Raw genomic sequence first — 21,376 nt, 5'->3', positions numbered from 1 at the left:
AAAGGCACAGTGTTCATTGCAGGGGGGTTGGAACTAGATGATCTTAAGGTTCTTTTCTAACCATTCTACAATTCCTCCGTACTGACAGTGTAAAGCTGATACATGTAGAAGTCATACCCAGGTCATTTTAAGATGGGAGACTGGGTCAGCTTTAATGTGGGTAACGAACAGCAGATTAAGCATGATTTTAAGAGGAGAAAAGCATTTTCAGCCCCTCTGACAGGAAAGTAAAATAACTATCAATAAGAAAGCTTTTTAAAAATACAAATGTTTTAACTCTGCTATAGATGGCTCCTTTAGGAGCCCCAGAGATCAGAGAAACCTTCCTTCTCAAACAAATGCTGCAGAAAGAGATTTATTTTTTTCACAATTAAGTGATACCATCTCCAACTGAGATGTGATGTGGGGTGGTAAGAAGGGGGTTTTCTATTATCCAGGCAAGCAAATGAAAACAGGAGGAGGAGGAAGAATGTGTGGGTGTGAGTGCAAGAGATTGCACACATAGCATTTTATGGACACCTCACAAGAGCAATTATCACCTAGACTAGAAGTAAGGAGTTTGAAGCAAACCCCTTAGTCTGTCCTTGACCTCCAGTGTGTTCCTGGGTGTCACATAATGGACAGCAACTCCACTCAGCAGCATTGACACTCACTGAGGGAAGCTGATAAAAGCATCTGAGCAAATGAGAGCATATTCAAAATAGGGTTTTTTTTTGTTTGGTTGATCGGTTGGTTTCCTGGGGGCTTTTTTTGACCTGGCCTACTAACAGGCAGTTAGAAAGGGATTAAAAAAAAATCAAAACAAACACAATCAAATCACACGCACACATGTTTGTTAAATAACCACTGTTGCAGGGGCTTTTTTCACTTCCACTTGAATCACTAGATCCCCTTTTACCCCAGAACTGCAGTGGAGTGAATTACTCCCAGGGGGAGCCATACAGCACTCTTTATTTCCTGGAGAAATGCCTTCAATTTGATGTTAAAATGTGTCATAATTCTGCAGAATTGGAGCCATAATACTTTGCCATAATATTTCAAATTGCCAGAGCTGAAGAAAAGGCACAGATGGCAGGCCTGTCTCTGTATCTTATTGAGCATCACAGCCCAGGATAACACTCCTAGGCCCAAGAAATCTGCCTTCAAAAGCAGTCACACATTACAGTAGACAAAAACTTCTTGTGTATTTCTAACAAAGATATAGTGCCTAACCTGACAAGGTCATGAAAAAAGCATGATTTCATTTTTGTCTCACCAAGTGCTTTAAGCATAAGCCCTTTTCAGCAAACTGAAACATGAAAAAAATAGGTTTTATTAATACTGTTTTGGCAGTATTAATACAAGTACAAGAAGAAACCTGGGGAGGGAGCAGCCTGAAGAAAAGTGCAGCAAAGAACAGAAGTGGCCAAGAGGGTCTGTTGCCAGTAAGCAGTAGGACACAATGTGCCATGCCATATGAAGTGGGTTTAGTGTACCATTTGTTCACTAGATCTCCACACATATTATTAACAATGCTCCCAGAAAGTCTCTCTCCTGCAGTTGGAAGAGGCCATGAGCTTTATGTTGTAACCTGAGCAAGTGGGATCTACATCAAGTGTCTGTAATATGTCTCACTCTGAGAAATCTATTCTACTGAGTACAATACAAATACTGTTTAACTAAAGCACTAGCCATTTAACTGGCATACTCTTATGCTTCCTTCTTGCTTTTAATAGCTAACAAGGGCCCATAAACACCAGGGAAAGGAAAGAGAATTGCAAACAAATTGAAATTCATAATCACATAGGTATAAATTAAAAAAAGTCAAAGTACAGCAGCACAGCACTCCTCCATTGCAATCTACAGATTCTGTGTATGCATCATTAGAAGGACTATGTACACATTATAATGGCAAAAGGGCTTAAAACAGAGCTGTTCTTTTTTTTTCATTTCAAGGCTATGACCCTGGACTGTGTAAAAACCACCACCAAGGTGTTGAGGGAAAAAAACCCAACATGCACCAGCAGAGAACTAAGCATGAAGGTTTCAAATACAGAATGGAAAAGACTTGTATGATTTCCTGTATAAATACTTTCCCTGATTTTTTTTTTCCCCTTCATAAAACTACGTGCTTATGCCACTAATTTAACACCAGCCTATCCAGTGGCAAAGTTACACGTAGACTTTTCCTGTTATGCTGACTGACACAAGCATCTTTCACTGCTGGGTGCAATGAGACAGCAGGTGATACATTCCTAAGGTTAACAGAGGTTCAGGTTCATTTCACACCACTGAAAAACTTCCATAACATTACAGCTGTCATGCTAGTCTAAACCTGACAAAAGTTATAATCCAAAAACTCAGTGAAAATTTCTGATTTGGATTTTGTTTCAGGCAACAAGCTTATAATCCAGAAAACTCTTTGAAGACCCATGAATTCAATAGTGCCACAGACACAGAAAATAATTATTTACTACTGTTGTAATAAGAAAAATTATGATCTCTGATATGTGATTAGCAGTAGCTCCCTAGTGCTCCAGTTGTTAAGAAACATGGACCTTAATGTCAATTTTAAAAGTTCATAAAGAAGTAGTTAAAACAAAAATGGATTACAATTATGGGATACCCTTTAAGAGAGATGTAGCCATTTTGGAGAGAGACAGAGAAAACAACAGAAATTGTCAGAGGTCTGGAAATAATAGAAAGATTGTCTAGGTAAGGGAATAATGAAAGGAAATATGGAAACAGCCTGCAAATATGAAGGAGGATGCCCCAAAAGGCAAGGGGTATTATCTCTTTTCCTTGTTCATGACATTAAGACAAATAGTAAAAGGGTTTAAAATGCAATAAGGGAAATTAAGGTAAGGCATTAAAAAAAACTACTAGTGACAGAGCTCATGAATCACTAAATTGGGTATGGAATCTCCATCATGAAACATTTTTAAGAAAAAGGACAAGCTTCCCTCAGATAATAACAACTAATGTCACCAGAGCAGGAGTATGAGCTATGTGTCTTCTCAGGATTCCTTCTAACTTCTTCTGCTGTGATTTTAAATTTTTTTTTTTTTATTTTAATAATAAGATTTTATTTATTTTGTCATATAAGAAAATAAAATGCAGTTTGCCCACTGAAAGATGGATTATTTGTATCGTAATTAAGCTATAGATCCTTTGGGTCAAATTTAGAAACAAATTGCTAGTTTGGAAAAATTACTGAGTACTATCTCAGTATTCCAATTCAGATTTATTATGGGAATCAACCTTTTTAAAGATGCCATTAAAAACAACTATATAGTGGGCAGAGCAATAAAGATAATTGTTCAAATAAGATGTCATAGCCAAAACCCTATGCCAGGAAATTTTCAAAATAGGCTTTACCATTCTGAAGGATTTTATTTCAAATTTTTTGTTTTGCCTGCATCGATGTTTCTTTTTATAGATGAAATTCCTGTTTAAACTGTATGTATAGACTTTCCCATCACTGCAATCTCAGTTCATGACAAACAGGTTTGGGCTTACCTTCTGTGTAGAAGGGAATTTTGCTAGGCATACGTAGACAAAAGGATATTTGCATGACTACTTTCAGGTCTCTCTTTCTGCTATACTGTAAACAACCACCTTTTCCATGGACAAAACTTTATTGTGGGGAAGAGTTTTGAAAACATTTCCATAAACTGTTGCCTAAAGGTTTGTTGAGGGCTTTTTTTTTTTGTTGTTTTCCCCCCTTATAACACATCTGCTTATACTACGAAATAGTAGTATTCAGATCTGACATGCTCCTGAGATTTTTTGACATGAATAAAAGACACAAGTTGCTAAATACTTGAATTAATATTTCTTACTAGGAGACCAACCAGTTTGTACCTGAGAAGATTTGATTTAAACTGAATAATAGAATATAAAAAATACTACAACAATACACTATGTGGTCAATCATAAAACATGAGATTCAAAATATGTTCATAACAAATACACTACAAGCCACCTTCAGGCTACAAACAGTCCATTCACATTAAATAATGAAAAGCTGCAAATTACAAACACGTAAGTACATTTGTTCATGCATGATGTATTACAGAATCACAGAATCACAGAATCCCAAGGGTTGGAAGGGACCTAAAAAGATCATCCAGTCCAACCCCCCTGCAAGAGCAGGGTAACCTACAGTACATCACACAGGAACTTGTCCAGGCGGGCCTTGAATATCTCCAGTGTAGGACCCAGACATTGACAAAAATCATAAAACATAGCTGGGAAAGTCCTACTCTTCATTTTCACAGACTGTATGGTATCAAACAGGTTGCAAACCTAAGCTGAAAATTCAGCTACAGAGCATTGCAGGGATCAAAAGGCATTATTGTGTTTCCACAAATGGAAAAGAAAAAGGAGGGGAAGGAATATCAAAAAATTCTAAAAAACCAAGTGCAAATAACAGGATACCTTAACTGCAATTCAATAAATGTAATTTTCCAGCTAAGACAAAGTAATGACCACATTTCTGCGATTTGTAATACATATCAGGAGCTGGGCCCAAAGGCAGTGCATACTTATTATTGGCAGCATGTATGCTCTTTCAATACACATAAAATATTATAAAGCTTGATCTGATGCAGTCAGCAAACAGCCTGAACATTATGTTGTTACAATGAGTCTAATTTCAAGGGCAGCTTAGAAAACAAAGTAAATAAATAAGCTATGTAAATAAGTAAAATAAGGAACTAAGTAGAACAACTAATATTTCACAGATAAAAGGAAAATCCAATGCGGCTGTCAACAAAACCAGCTCTATTGCTGCAATATCATCTTCATTTCTGAAAAGCATCCTATCTGGCAGAGCTCAAGGGTTGAAAAGTGTCAACAACAGGAAAAAAGCAGGGGAGGGAGAAATTAAAATGCCTGTGACCATCAGCAGCTGTGGAGAGAGTAATTGAAAGGTAGTGTTTTTCTGCAAAGGGTTGATGGGTAAGGGCTGGCAACTCCTGCTAATTTTGGAGGGTGGGTTTCTGACCTTTTTTACATGATTGGGACAAGGTGCTGTTGAAAACACTGATACTATGCAAAGCCTCCTGAAATGAGTTCCTATAGCCATCCCCAGTCCTCAACTATGTGTCTTCAGTTCTGGAACCCATTTCTGAACTTAGGGCATCAGACAACCTGAGCCAAATGCAATAGGGCATCTGAAATGCCCAAAGAAATATCCAGTTTCTTTTACTATGCAAACAAAAGATCAAAGAAAATCCTGCTATGCTGCTGTCAGCTTTTCTGTAGGAATTGAAATATATAGAAATTAAGTGATCCAAAAGTCTCTGAAGTTAAATTGCACTTGTTAGGCATCCATAAGGACCTTCTCCAAAACTTGAGGTGGAATTGGCTTCCCCAGAACTAAACAGCCTGGTGAGTGTGTTACACCTTTTGCCACATTTCACACATTTAGGCGTTCACAAGAACTGCGTGTGTTTTTATTGTCTGTGGGCAGGAGGAGAGTTTAAATTTCTTATTTCAATTGCTCCCAGGAGAGATCGAACCTTTCTAATCCAGAATACCAAATTTACCAACACTAAGCTTGGCTTGCAATTGCCATTTAATCATAAAGGACTGCAGACAAATTTAAATCAGAGTAAAAAGACTGTGGAAACACATATGAAAGAGATGAATGAAAAAGTACCTGGGCTTGTGCTAAGTGAAATGACAGAAAGTGAATGACTGATCCAATAGAGAATTTGCTATTGACCTTAGTGACAGCAAATCCTGACTTCCCTGCTATTCAGCTTAACCACTTTTTAGGGTAGTACTCCACTGGGAAAAAAATATTCAGAGGTTACAAAGAGACACTGATTTCTCTCAACTAATTCAGTCTGACTTAGAAACAACAAATGCCAAAGGTGTTGAATGGACAAATGCAAAAGGAACACAATGACTAATGCATTCAACTACAACTGTTCCCCATGCCACAATACACTTTTCAGGTTTATTACTGGCCAAGATGAGGGATGTAAATTGAAATTTGGAAATTACCCACCCATCAGTCATGCAGGTTTAGGACTTGGAAAAGAAAGTCACAGCAGGCAGAAGAAAATTACCTTAGATCTATTCAAAGTCTAAGACGGCTTTAATGTAGGTTTCAAAGTGCTCTGAAAATCCCTCCTGACCCAGCAAACATGAATAGGTAGGATGTTTACAGACAGTGACTGCTGGCTGGGGATAAGACAAGCAATTGTTCCTCACCTTATATCTTGCCCTTCAAAACCTGTCGTCTCACAGAACTAGAAAGCTCTGAGCTCCATTATGCTTAAATTGCTCTATATTACTACATCCTACTGCTGTTTGAGGTGGTTTGTAGTAGCTACACTCCTGTCGGTAAAGTATAAGGAAATAAATGATACGTTTTGATCAAAGCTATTTTACTGGACTAGATGGATTAAAGATTTGGTAATAAATTTATTTCTTTTAGGCCACTGGTGCAAATCCAATCCAGTTCAATAATGACCAGAACTTCTTGCTACCTGACAACAGAACTGAATACATGTGAAATTGATCTGCAATTCTTAGCTGAACTCCTAAGGACTTGGCCATGAAATTACCACTACTTCAGACACAAACTGGCCCTCATGAAGCTTTATTAGCACTGGTGCCCAAGGACAACTGGGTGGAACATTCCCTCTGCTTTTTATTTGCCAGAGATAGTCAGGTCATGTTTTTTAGATAAAAAGCTTTCTTCATAACAAAAATAGTTACATGAAGACTGGAACTTTTTAAGGGAAATAGAAAATTCAAAACAAAAATTGATATTTTTATGGGAAGTATCAAGCTGAAATATTTTTTCTCTTAAAATGTTGTTATGCTTTGGAATGTTATTTTTTGGGGGGGGGTTGTGTTGTTTTTTTTTTTTAAGTAAAAGAAATTACATGTTACAATGAGTGTTTAAGATGACAGCTAGGATGGGATCCATTTACCTAACTTTAGATGCGTAGTGTAGGCGTCAACCTCGGAGCTAGTCACCCCAGGTTTTCTTTATAGTCAATGGAGAGAAATAGGTACATTTAAGGCGTGATTCATCTCACCTATTTTAAATACCTCCTTTTAAATTAATAATTATCTTTAAATTACTGTCTCTCCCCACTGACTATGATATGAGACTATAGAGACTATCTTGAATGGAAGTGTAGCAGAGACACCTACTACTGGTCAGATGAGTCCTCTCCCAGTTGTCTAATTCTTAATTACATACTCTCACTTTTCAGCTTTTTAACATTGAAGACCTTAACTGATAAGATATTTTTAGTTGAAATAAAAGGAAAGCTGTATGTTGTTTCAGAATTTTCATTTGAAGAATAAAATTATTTTCCAAACCATTCAAAAATGGAAAACCCTATTGCCTATATATGAAGTTGAAGATATACTAAGGGACATTTTAGTATGTAAGAAAGATGAAAAATCATAGGTTCTCTGAATCCTGTACTTCACATCTCATCAAATTGCTTCCACTTACAACTAGTGAATTAAACAGAAAAGCTACAAAGCAGTTTTGTGGGATGAAGTATTCAGCCATTTTGCTTTCCACTCAAAGCTGCCGTGAAGTAAAGGGGATGGAACAAGACAGCTAAGATAGCAGGGAGGGGGAGATGGGAACAGGTGGAAATGGTCATGGGAAGCATACCATGACCATGGTACTTTCTCACTACCATGGGCAGCGAGAGCATGAAGAAATAGATGTTGTAAAGGATGGCTGAAAATAAGAGGCATTTGTGATGGAGGGGAAAATTTGTGAAAGGAAGGCAGAAATAAGAAAGAGCATAGAACAGGTAGCAAAAGAAAAGGGCCTGTAGAGATATTGACACTTTCATAAATCTAAAAAATCCAAAATGAGCATATGTATTTTCTCACAGTTATTATCTTTTCCTGCACTGACAGGCACACATCAGACAAAGTAAAGAAGCACTGTGGATCATGCTCTTCCCTCTGTATTTAATGTACCCTCATTCAGCTCCAGGGCTGTTCACATCACTCCTTCCTCTCTTTCATCTTGTATTTCCACAGATTCAAACCTTTTTGTTGCAGACCTTTTGTTGTATTGGATTGTTGGGTTCAGCCACACAGCTAGGAATATAGCTCATTTCATTCAGCAGACCCAAGATTATTGATAAAAACAAATTTCCATTGATTGCCTCTGAGTCTAACACAGACTTTCTCTACCTCTCTAACAAAGCTATGAAGGAGATTTTTGGACTTGCCAAGAATCTCACAAAAAAATTAGCTTGATTCTAACTTCATTACTCAGGCTAATCTCTCTTGGATTTCCTAGTATTTACACTGGAAATGGTTTATTCATTATAGATGGTATGTAAACTTAGCTTTTGTAATTCAAGGAATGTGTTAGGTGGTTTGTGGTGACACTTTTCTAAAAAATGTGGGCAGCACTGGAATATCTTTCTCCAACCACCATTCTCTTGGTGGATGCACAATATTTAGATTGAAAGCAAAACCTCTCAGGTGGTTTGCAGGTACAAGCAAATGTATTTGCTGGAAAGATCAGAAGTAAAATGGAGCTGTGCCTTTGCCTAGAAAGGAACCCCAGACTGGTAATGGGATTTCATGCCATTACCATCTAGCAATATTCAGCTGCCTTCCTCCCTTATCCTTTTCTTTCAGCTATGAGGACAAATGGATATATAGGAAGCTGTGCAGTGGAGCAAAGTCAGACCAGGAATAGGCAGACAACTTAGGCATGTCTATAACACTGATTCACCTACAGCTTCATGCTAATGCATATCCTCTCTGCTTTGGTGGAACAGGTCTCCTAGGTGAAGTCAAATTAACTATGACTCTTATCCAGCACTCAAAACCAAACACTGCTACCATCACATTATTACTGTGCAAATCTACTTTAAAAGGCAACCTTAGCCCAGAGTCCTAACACCTCATTGCTTACAAATGAGCTACGTTCTCTTTCTTACACAGTCAAATAATTCAGTGAGTAGAAAAACAAGTAGGGTCTAAACATCCCAAGCAGTCTCCTACCTCCATGTTTACCTCACTGAGTTCTAAAGAAACTATGTGGATATGCAAGAGTTTGGTCATAAGCCATTTTGAGTTCTTTCACTCCTTCCCTTGTCCTGCAAACGCAATTGTCACATAAATTCATTAAGTGATATTAATATTTAAGTACAACTGCTAACATTTTTTATGTTGCAGCTTATGTGACTTGACAACTACTTCCTTTCAAAAAATGGAGGTTACCATCAAGGCACTGACTGCATTTTATTCATTTCTGACATTCCCACACCCACCTTTTTCAGCTCTTTACTGTCTATTCAAGGAACGACCTTCACGCTGCACAGCGGGAATATTGGGTATGTGAAAGCTCACTTAGGAAAGGTGCAGGTTTTACTCTAGCAATGAAATAAAAGTAGATCAGAGCCTTGAACTGAAAGTTGTGACGGATAATGTGACAACAGGAAAATCCTGGAACACAAATGAACTTTCCCACTAATCTATAAGCTATTTGTAAAGTACAGTTTGTCCTCTGGCTGGAAAAAAAGCTTTAATAAAATAGCTGCAGAAGAAGGTAGTAGCACAGAGAACTAAGAAAAGATAGCATAATTACATGAGAAATTTTTGGTATGCCCTTCTGGTCTTCAGTGCCAAGAGACAAACGCAGGGACCGTGAGAATGAACACCTTAGTCCCACTGGAAGAAAGGATCAGGTTCAAGATCATTTTAGGAACCTGAATGTGTACAAGTCCATGGGACCTGGTGAAATCCATTCACGGGTCCTGGAGGAGCTGGCAAATGAAGTTGCTAAGCCACTGTCCATCATATTTGAAAAGTCATGACAGTCAAGTGAAGTTCCTGATGACTGGAAAAAGGCTAATATAATCCCCATTTTCAAGAAGGGGAAAATGGATGACCTACAGAACTACAGACCGGTCAGTCTCACCTCTGTGCCTGGCAAAATCTTGGAGCAGATTCTCCAGGAAAACATGCTAAGGCACATGAAATCAACGAGGTGGTTGGTGATAGCCAGCATGGCTTTACTAAGGGCAGTCATGCCTGACAGATATAGTGGTTTTATATGAAGGGGCTACAGAACTCACAGAACTGGGTCTTAAGTAGTTATTCTTTTTACAGCTAAATGTGTTTCATTCCTATAAACTATTATTTTTTTCTCTCTTCTTCCACCTATTTTCTGCTCACCTTTTTTTTTCTTAAAGATACTCAGATTTTCTTAAATGCAATTGTTCACTGCAAAACGTTCTATCATAAGAAACATTTTGAAACAAAAGGGAAATGTTCATTTTGTGTGAATTATAATTATACTTCCAGCAGTCATTCATTAACTTATGAATCTGTTCTAACCAGCTAATTTCGATTTCTTTCACAGTCATATACAATAAAACTATTATCCAGAGTTAAATAAAATTACTTTATTGTGAATTTTTTTTTTTTTTTAGTGAAAAAGAAAACACAATACTCTTCCTTCAGCTCTTATTATTTCTGGTATGTCTTTCCTGATCAGTCTCACCATAAACAGGAGCTGAATGCCTTCTAAGCCAACACATCAGACACCTTTTCTGTGTGTGCATCACACTGTGTCTTTGTACTGCCTTTCATATTCACTACCTCAAAGTGATCACATGTGTTCGTGGGAAATTATACCTCACATCAGCTTAGGCTCTATAACAGGAAGACTGGTAATGTGCCACCAAGAGAGGCAGCACACCTCAGTGGGAGACAACCAGAATTTGGAACCCCTGAGTTCTGCCACTAACTGTGCAGGTTTGGGTACAGCATGTACCAGTTTCCACACCAGTGAATTGGAATGGCTGGTATTTTTTATTTGCTTCTTATAATATTTTGTGATCTTACAATTCAAAGTGTTAAACATAGCAAAAAAAAGGTAATCCTACTAATAATAATGATATTTTTGACAACTGTGAGTTTTATTGTTGTGTTTTTCTTTAACTGGATAAAAATTACATGTGGATAGAACTGGTTTAGGACGTTTCAGACAATTAGAATGATAATCCATGAAAGAAATATTGGTATAGACTTGAAGACAATGTCAATAGACTAAGAAGGCCAGTTACTATTGGAAATTAGATAGTATGTTAAATTCTGAGAACCCATAAAATGAATGTTTCTGAGTTTAAAAGACAGTCAATAGAGAAGTGTCTAAAAGGTCAATATTGGGACCAGTGTTTTTTAATGTGGTGCTAAGCCAGCAAAAGCAGTAGGCAGCAAGTGACTGAAAACTGATAGAAGGTTATTTCAGTTAATAATAGCCTGCAGATGCCTGTGAAATTCCCCAGCTGTACTTAAAGTCACTGGAGATCTAGAACATGATGGCAGATTAAATTAATTTTGGATAAGCAGAAAATATTATATATTGACACAATACAGAAATTCAAGTCACTAACAGTCTCTAAGTTCAGCAGCCAGCTACTCTAGTGGAGAAAGAAATGGAGGAGCCAGCACAAGCAGTTCAGAAGCTAGGTGATGAGCACAGTCAAAATTATTTAGGTTAGATACAGCATGTGGCAGATGCCTTCTGTAAACTTGAGTAAAACCAGGGTGTTTTGTAACTTAAACCAAGGAAAGAGAATAACCAATAATATTTTATTTTGTATAATACAAAGTTCACTCAAGTATTTCAAGAAAACTGCTTTTTCACCTTTTAGAAACGTAGATTAGGAATGATATTTAAAGTAAAGATTGGGAGATTAGGAGCCTGACTGGATTAATAAATCATAATGATTGCTTATTCTGGAAGGGAGCTGCTTGAAATATTTGTAGGGAGACTTAGAGGGAATATTTAAAATTTTGAATGATTCAGTGAAAAATACTTTCTTCTTAAAAAGTATTTTAAGATGCGAAAATAAAGGGAAATGGAGAAAAATATGAACATAAGCAAGCACAGAGCTTGCAGTGAAGGGAAGAACTGTGGAAATGCTGCTGAGGTTAAGGTAATTAATATGATTTGTTTTAAATAAGAACCAGACAATTTATTAACCGATAACTACCTTTGTAGCTAGGTAGTAATCAAATTCTACATTTCACGGGCAGTTAAATGAAACAATTCACCATTTGATGAGCATCAGTATTCAGTGGGCAAAAAGCAATTGGGGTACTTTCTGTTCATTCTGATTTTTTTCACTGCCTCAAGCATTGTAAACTCTGTTCTCAAGAATTTTGGCAAATTACTATAAAAAATCTTAGCAAAAATCTTCCTTGATTCGATATGGAAATCTGACAGGTTTCCCAGCTACTAATGGTCTGTGATATCCAGCCTATACACAGCTTGCCACAGCAACTGCTTGTCATCCCCATCCCACTTGTCATCCTCCATTCAATTCTTTAGTTACTTTCTAGAGGGTTTGGTTCTCCTTTAATTGTGTTGGAGCGCTATGTTATTTACCAGGTTGCTCACTGAAATTAATGGCACTCATCACAGAAAGTTTTTTTTTTTTTTTATGTAAATAGGAGAGCAAGAGTGAATCAGAAAAAAATTATCATGGCTTTTTTTGCTTTGGGAGTGTAAAAAAAATTGCCCTCTTACCAAACTATGCAAAAGTATGTCCACATCAGAAATACATTGGGGAATTTGCCTTACTGTTGCTTTCTCCTTAGGACAGCTTCAGTTAAGTCATTCCTTTACTTGTATGGGGGAGCTGTAAAATGAAGTCAGTACTGGGCTCTAGGATTCCTGCTCAGGAGAGCATATACACCTAACAGTGAAACCAAAAACATAGCAGAGTTTGAGCTTCAGTATTTTTTGTGAATGGAAGTAGCCTGCTGAATCACAGCCTTATATTAAGCATTTAACCTATTGGCTGCCACTCTTATAAAACAGATGCAGATACATACTTGTAGAGCAAGCTCCTTGAATCATCTGAGGAAAAGCTGCAAAGACATTCTCCATTATGTTTTACAATAGGAGTTTCTCTTGACTCATTTTGCTTTACTTCACTCCTCAAATCAGAAAGAGAAGGAAAAAGAAGATGATTTGGGTTTTTTTTTTCTCAGGTTGACTGAGCTTCAGAGAATGTCAAGTCTACTCTCTCTTGAGTTTCCTAGGATTGCCCAGATGGCTGCTTTGAAATGGATGTGTCTAATTTTAGAGTAAGAAAAGGAGAAAAAAAAAAAAAAAAAAAAGACACTCTAAAGCAAGGTGACTTTTTCTCTGCAAGCTTTGATGTGTTAAGATTTTATGGTAACATTTTCCTCTCTTTTCCTTTGCTTGATTCTCTTTCAGTGTCTGTTTTTCCCCACAGAGACACATGTTCGTTAACCTAAAATTAATGAAGTACAGACATATATCTCACTAATGAAGACTGCTGTATGTTTGGGTCAGCTGGAATGCTCTTAGCATGTTCAGGACACACTTCCTTTATTGTTTTTCTGTGGAAAACTTGAGAAAAAAACGTAATATATTGAACTAAAGTAATGGGATAACACTGGGTGTGAATTTCAGGTTACCAAGTGGGCTGCCCATGGAAGTGAGAGAATGAAATACATGTTGGGTTTTTTTTCCTGTTATGAGAATTATGTGCATTTTATTTGTTGGGTTGTTGTTTTGGGTTTGGTGGGGTTTTTTCTTTAGATTAGTTGTGTTCTTGCTAATTTATAAATAATGAAGCTTATGATGTATCCAAATGATCTGCCAATTCACATTGACTTCAGTGAGTCATGCAGATACAGATAACTTTCCCAAATTCTTACTTTGTAATTTTCCAGACAAATGTTGTATTCTATTTCAGAATGAATTGAAAGTTTTGTCCAAGCTGAAACTGAGATAGATGGACAAGCAGAGACATTGACAGACAGGTAAACAATTAGAGCTTTACAGGTAGGATGAAAATTCCTAATTTATTCCCAGTAATATGTAAGTATCTCAAGACTAAAGATAATCACTAGTTTTGCTGTGTAACTCTTTCTTCTGTTTAATTAAACACAAGTAGGTGTACCCAAAGAAAATAATGAAATATTTTAGAAGTTAAAAACTGTGCAATTAGAGCTAAAAAGCTGAAACTACTGCAGACAAAGAATACAGATTTCAAGTGAGCTTGAGATAAATCCTTAACATCTTTGACCTTCCCATCTTTCTGTAGAGTATCTGGCAATGGTGTTATGCAATTGCATGCACAGTGCTTTAGATAATTTGCCGTTCAGTTTGTACAGTCCTTTGTAATAAAAAAAAGCAGCCTTCAAAAGCAGGGTCTATTGTGTTGGATAGGTAAACACCTAAAAGAATAATGGGAGATAACACATATGACAGGTAAGTAAACCAGTTTTGCATTCGCCTGTCACATCTGTCATCCAAAGAATAAGATCTTCACAACAAAATCTTTTAAGGTCTTCTAAATTTTTACAGTGTGAAATTCTTAGCAGAGTTCATAAAATCACAGAATCATAGAATGGTTTTGGTTAGACGGGATGTAAAAGTTCATCTTAGTTCCATGCCTCCTGACAGGCAGGGACATCTTCCACTAGACCAGATTGCTCAAAGCCCAGTCCAACCTGGCCTAAGTTATTAAAACAATAAATAAAACAATGATTTTATAGCAAAAAAAAAAAAAAAAAAAAAAAGCTATATTGTGTCTGTTCCTATAAATCTGGCTCATTAGGGAGCTTGATAAATTTCAGAAGGCGAAGAAATAAGCTCAGGCAGTGTCTCATGTTACTGAGTTTGTGCTATGAATTGAAATCAAACTTAGCACTACCTAAAGGTTCTCTCTTCTATCTTCAGTACCATGGTAAATCAATGTTCTGCAGTCTTCTTCATTCAAAGGTACATTACAATAAATTATCATTTTTTCTCTATGTTACTTTGAGAGACAATGTACAAGAGGTCTGGTAGAGGATACTGCTGGAGTTGATTGAGTCATATTGGTTTTGGTCTCACCAGTGTAAAGGGGCAGCTGAAGTCTGGGCTTAAGGCCAGATTGACCACCACTTTTTTATTGCCTTGAAGAACATCGTTACCTTGCATTCCCATGCTCTTTCTTTCCTAGAGATGGAATAAAGGATCCATGTTTTTCTTTACGTACTGTAGAAAAGTTCAAAAGTAGGGGGTCTTTGAAGCCCTGATGATGCATATTTTGAAAAGCTTGACAAACGTGTAGCTCTGCATCATTTAATTGCAGCATATTTCCTATGAGTTGAACAAATGATTCTTTTCAAATAGGAAGAGGGAGGCAGCAATGTACTTTTTGCTGTTAACAGCCATGATGCTGGACAGGTAGACCAAGTAAAGGTCCCGCTTTTTGGACTCTGTTTTCAGTGAAAAAGAGAAACCCTTTATTTCCAATAGTTTTATTAGTGAATCTAGTATATATTATCTTTGTCTGATTGTCTCTATGTAAAAGACACATCTTGGAATAAATATTTACATAGAAATAGCATGTAGTTATGCTTCTAAAGAGCAAGTTATTTTCAACAGACTGGAACTGTGATGAGACCTGGGAGTATTAATATGCATAACACTACAGTGAGGCCCACTTACAACAATAGCCTGAATTATATGTTTGTAATTCAATGTCCCAGGTTTTTAATGTACTCTTGAGTATAATTGCAGCTGCAATACAACCAATGTCAAATCCTGTGAAAATAGAATTTTTCATTTTCGTTTTTTTGATTGGTTTTCTCCATCAGAGATTATTTTTATTTCAGATGCTAGGTAGGGTTGCCCCAGACCTCCCCAGTGTACACCTACTGCAAGCTGGATTTCCCCATCCCAACCGTGATATTTAAAAGGCACAGAAAATAGCCTGAAGAAAGCTTCCTTTTGGGGAATATGGTGGAAAAATGCCAACAGGTAGTGATTGTTGCAGCAAGAGATATTAAAGAACACAAAAGCTAGCATAAAAGAGCCCAGGAGCTGAGCTGAGATGCAACAGTGATGTGAGGAATGGAGCCAGATCCATAACCATCATTTACACAGAGAAACCAAAGCTCTGGATTCAGCCAGCATCTTGTAAGCACCAAAACAAGAAACAGATTTCCAAGGCTCTCAGTTGTCCTCAGTTTTAATTTTTACGCCGAAGGAACAGTTTTTCCAGGGAGCAGGGTAGCATAGTTTGCACAGCCTTCGGCACCTGGACTGAAATATAGCTGGGCAAAAGACTGCTCTCACCTATGCTCTCTTCCACTTCCACAGCCTACAGCCCTGAGGTAGTTACTCTACCTGCACATGCACCAGGGACATCATGAAGCCTGCAGAACCAACAGGCACTCAGAGCTTCTGACAGTCCAACTGCCAAAGACATTTGGAGAGCCTGTTTAGAAAGTCTGGTCCTTCTGTTCTTACCAATATACTAGGACATTTTTGACATTTGTCAAAGTATTTTCCTCTTATAGTAAATGCTATTTTTGTATTATTTTTCTACTACAGTATATGTGTTTGAATATGGGAGAGAATGATCATGTAAACAGCTTTGGAAGAATGAATTTCACTGACACAGCTCACACTTTGCTCAGTATATGTTATCTGATGGCCGCTCTTCCTCTATTTGTCTTTCTATGAGAGTAAGTAGACTTACACATCTCTTTCAATTAGAGACAGTGTTCTGCTCCCATTTATGCCAGTAAATTCCTTCCAAACTTAGTGGAACAGCACTAGCAAAAGACCTTGGACTTAAGTAACTTTTAGTTTTATGAATAAGAACCTGATGAAAGAGAGCATACAGAAAATACAGTCCACTGGGGTGAAAGATAAGAGCACTTCAGTGTTACACATCACTGACTCTTGTCTTGTAGGTTATGGAGTGGTAGCTGTCTGTGAGACATGGACATTGTGGCAAGAGTAATGAAATTGAACAAACAAATAAAATGTGAGGAAGTAAAAGGAATAAAAGAACAAAGCTTAGATTAGTTTTCATTTATCCAGGAAGCTAGGGACCAGGTTAGGAAGGCTAAGGCCCAGTTAGAATTAAACCTACCCAGGGATGTTAAGGATAACAAGAAGGGATTCTACAGGTACGTAGCAAACAAAAAACAGACTAGGGACAAAATAGGTCCCCTGAGGAAGATTTTGGGAGAACTGGCTACACAGGATTTGGAGAAGGCTGAGGTTCTGAATGACTTCTTTGCCTCAGTCATCACTGGCAAAGGCTCTGACTGCACCACCCAGTTCGTAGAAGGTAGACGCAGGGACTGTGAGAATGAAGACCTTGGGCCCACTGTAGGAGAGGATCTGGTTCGAGACCATCTTCAAAATCTGAACGCGCACAAGTCTGTGGGACCTGATGGAATCCATCCGTGGGTCCTGAAGGAGCTGGCGAATGAAGTTGCTAAGGCACTGGCCATCCTATTTGAAAAATCATGGCAGTCAGGTGAAGTTCCCGACAACTGGAAAAAGGGAAATATAACACCCATTTTCAAAGAAGGGGAACATGGAAGACCCGGGGAATTACAGACCAGTCATTCTCACCTCTGTGTCTGGCAAAATCTTGGAGCACATTCTCCTGGATGGCATGCTAAGGCACATGAAAAACAACCAGGTGCTTGGTGACAGCCAGCATGGCTTCACTAAGGGGCAATCCTGCCTGACCAATTTGGTGGCCTTCTATGATGGGGCTACAGAATTGATGGATAAGGGTAAAGCAGTTGACGTCATCTACATGGACTTGTGCAAAGCGTTTGACACTGTCCCACACCACATCCTTGTCTCTAAATTGGAGAGATATCAATTTGATGGATGGACCACTCGGTGGATAAAGAACTGGCTGGATGGCCGCACACAAAGAGTTGTAGTCAATGGCTCGATGTCCAGCTGGAGACCAGTAACGAGTGGTGTCCCTCAGGGATCGGTGTTGGGACCGGTCTTGTTTAACATCTTCGTCGCTGACATGGACAGTGGGATTGAGTGCGCCCTCAGCAAGTTTGCCTATGACACCAAGCTGTGTGGTCCGGTTGATATGCTGGAGGGAAGGGATGCCATCCAGAGGGACCTTGACATGCTTGTGAGGTGGGCTGATGCCAACTTTATGAAGTTCAACCATGACAAGTGCAAGGTCCTACACCTGGGTCAGAGCAATCCCAGGCACAGCTACAGACTGGGCAAAGGAGAGATTCAGAGCAGCCCTGCAGAGAAGGACTTGGGAGTGCTGGTCGATGAGAAAATGAACATGAGCTGGCTGCAGTGTGCGCTCGCAGCCCAGAAAGCCAACCGTATCCTGGGCTGCATCAAAAGGAGTGTGACCAGCAGGTCGAAGGAGGTGATCCTGCCCCTCTGCTCTGCTCTTGTGAGACCTCACCTGGAGTATTGTGTGCAGTTCTGGTGTCCTCAACATGAAAAGGACATGGAACTGCTGGAACAAGTCCAGAGGAGGGCCACGAGGATGATCAGGGGACTGGAGCACCTCTCGTATGAAGACAGGCTGAGGAAGTTGGGGCTGTTCATCCTGGAGAAGAGAAGGCTGCGTGGAGACCTCATAGCAGCCTTCCAGTACCTGAAGGGGGCCTATAGGGATGCTGGGGAGGGACTCTTCATCAGGGACTGTAGTGACAGGACAAGGGGTAATGGGTAAATCTTAAACAGGGGAAGTTTAGATTGGATATAAGGAGGAAATTCTTTCCTGTTAGGGTGGTGAGACACTGGAATCGGTTGCCCAGGGGTGTTGTGAGTGCTCCATCCCCGGCGGTGTTCAAGGCCAGGTTGGATGAAGCCTTGTGTGGTATGGTTTAGTGTGAGGTGTCCCTGCCCGTGGCAGGGGGGTTGGAAGCAGATGATCTTGAGGTCCTTTCAAACCCTAACTATTCTATGATTCTATGATTCTATCTGTAAATGAAAAATGTTGTGGCAACACTTCAAAAGACGGTGCATAGATCTCAGACAGCTTAAGGGCCCTTGGACTTTTAAAGGCTAAATCATATTTTGATTGAAGAAAGTGATAAATATTATTATGCAACACATCAAGAAGAATCAGCAGCACCTACATTGTGGTGAAATCGAGGATTATTACAGTTCAAAACAGAGATGCATGGCAATGGCTAATGCAGAAAACATGCAAAGAGACACAAAAGACACATCAACAGAGCCAGGCTCCAACCTGTTTGTGACAGGAAATCCTGCTAGAAACCTAGGACAAGATTTGCTGCCAACATTATTCACACTGTTTTATTGAAAGGCATGGAATTACACTGATTTACCTGTAGAGGTCTTGCCTTTTACTATGGAAGCGACTGTGCTTTGGTTCACAATAATATGAAATGCTTTAAAAAAAAAAAGCAGTTTTAGCCTCTCCTCCATTGTAGCATGAGTCACACCATTTTCAGTGAAACATTTTTCACAGGGAAATGCTAATTCTTGTTTGCCAGGTCGATTTTGAAGAATTTAGAATTATAAAACAGGTAGTGAAAATATGTTTGTCAAATTGCATGAGATTTTGAGTTACATAATTGAATATTAATTTTTGTATTAACATTTAAATTAATTCATTGTAAGAAGGAGAGAAAAAAACCCAAGACTTTGTCCTGATTTTTATTTCACAGACATATGTTGTGTTTATCATAATTCAGGATAGCAAAAAAAAAAATGTAAAACATCTTGAAAATTGCCTCAGAACAGAGAAAATAGCTATAACCGGATGGCTCTGAGCTCGAAATTGATCCACTGTCTCCCACATCGCAACCACACTATCTCTGACATCACCATATCAGGTTATTAGCTACAGGGGAAATCAGGCTCTCCCTTTACAATCACTACATTAGTTAATTAAATACATTAAGTCAGGAGCGTCAGGGTTAAGAAAGTAACTTTAATGGGGACTTTGTCAAAGGAGTTTTCTGAGAACTGTTGCTTTGCTGCATGCTATTTAAAGAAAACTGTTCACCAGAGGATAATCTCAGAAATCTGTGGGTTTGCAAAGTGGCAGGTACCCAGCTCTTCTTTGGCTGAAAACAGCAGAGAATTACTTTCATATCTACCTCCTACATACAGGAGCTTTTGCCTGTGTTTTTCTGCTCAGTTCCTCATGACAAGGCATTTCAGGCCATGCATTTGAACTTCATTGGAAGTTTCTTTATACATTTAAAATAAGGGGTGCTGAGCCAAGCACTAAGGCTTTCAGTAGAACTGAGACATGGGTACGTGTTGTCAAATACAATGAGGGGTTGTTTTGGAGGCTTGTGTTTGCTATTTCCAAGTTCAAATGTTAGTGTTTCCATTAGCACAACCGTGCTATCCCTTCAGTCGTTCCTGTTTCTTACTTTGAACATTTTCAGGCTTTGCTAACTACCATTTTCAGCCAAGAGGAACAGAACTGAACAGTTTTTAAGATGTGGAAATACAACACATTTAAGCTTCTAAGCTATTTTATAATCCAATAAATAAATAGTAAGGTAGATTAATGGTGATGTGTGAGCCAACACAGATCAGCATGGCTGTCATCACTGACCGGTGGCTGACACACAAAAACTTACTGATTTCCTCAAAAGACTGTTCTTGTCTGGTTTGGGCTAGCCAAAAAACTGCAGACCAATTATGTCCATTACTTGCTCTCTTATACCTGCAGGTTGCCCCTGATTAATTTTACCTTTTACAGTACTAATTCCTGTTCTTGTCAAGTACCTGGAAAGAGAACAACAAACATTTAACTAGGCATTTTTAGGCATCCAAAAGCAGAAAGCTTGTGTTTGCATTTCTTTAATCTAATCATCTGGACTAGTGATGTGAGTATCTATCTCCTCTATTTTTAACCAGATGTAAAACCTGAGGGTATGATTTTCCTGTTGCTAATGCCAGATTTCTACATTGCTGGATTGCAGAACACACATATAGGGGGAGTTCAAGCAGAGGCATATTTCCACACTTCGCACAAACACTGTCAGATCAACCAGAGGATACAAGATGACCTTGTCTCTGCATGTGTCACCTGCAGCTGGCTCCTTTTTCAGATTGCCATCCAGTTTTCCAGCCAGTTGCCTTGGAAGCCATGCTGTTTCACATGGGGTATTTTGAACAGCTCCCTAGGATTGAGGAATGAAGGGGAGCAGAGATGAACCTGTTCCCACAGCCAGGCAAAACCCCAGGAAACTTCCTCCTAAAAGCTGTTGTGCGTCACACACTTCTGTCACCATTTGCACCTCAGTCTCATAATTTTTATTTCCACAAGGGGAAGCTGCAGACTTAGGCTTGTTAAAGCCCTATAAAGCTGTACAGAGATTACCTGCATGAAGAATGAGTTTTCTTATTCACTGTGAATCACACTCGGCTGGAAGCAGTACATATAAAGATGCAAGACTGACCCATGTCTCTCTTTTTTGTTCTTTTTCAGTGTAACCAGCAGTAGCTAGCTTTTCCATGCCAGGAAGGAATGGTTGCTGGAACTGTTCTTCTCTGCTTTGCTGAAAATTTGATATTCCTGTTTGCACCTTCTTAGCTGCTTGCACCAAGAGG

The 21,376-nt window shown here is 38.7% G+C and overlaps 1 protein-coding gene across 1 annotated transcript in view; it reads left to right on the top strand.

Moving 5' to 3' along the window:
* LRFN2 (leucine rich repeat and fibronectin type III domain containing 2) overlaps positions 1-21,376 on the top strand; it is a 125,527-nt gene that overhangs the window by 90,074 nt on the left and 14,077 nt on the right. The window lies entirely within an intron of this gene.

This window comes from Lathamus discolor, chromosome 5, assembly GCF_037157495.1.
Source record: "Lathamus discolor isolate bLatDis1 chromosome 5, bLatDis1.hap1, whole genome shotgun sequence".
NCBI classification, from domain to species: Eukaryota; Metazoa; Chordata; class Aves; order Psittaciformes; family Psittacidae; genus Lathamus; species Lathamus discolor.
The sequence above is the reverse complement of the archived record's forward strand: the minus strand, read 5'-3'. Positions and strand labels throughout refer to the sequence as shown.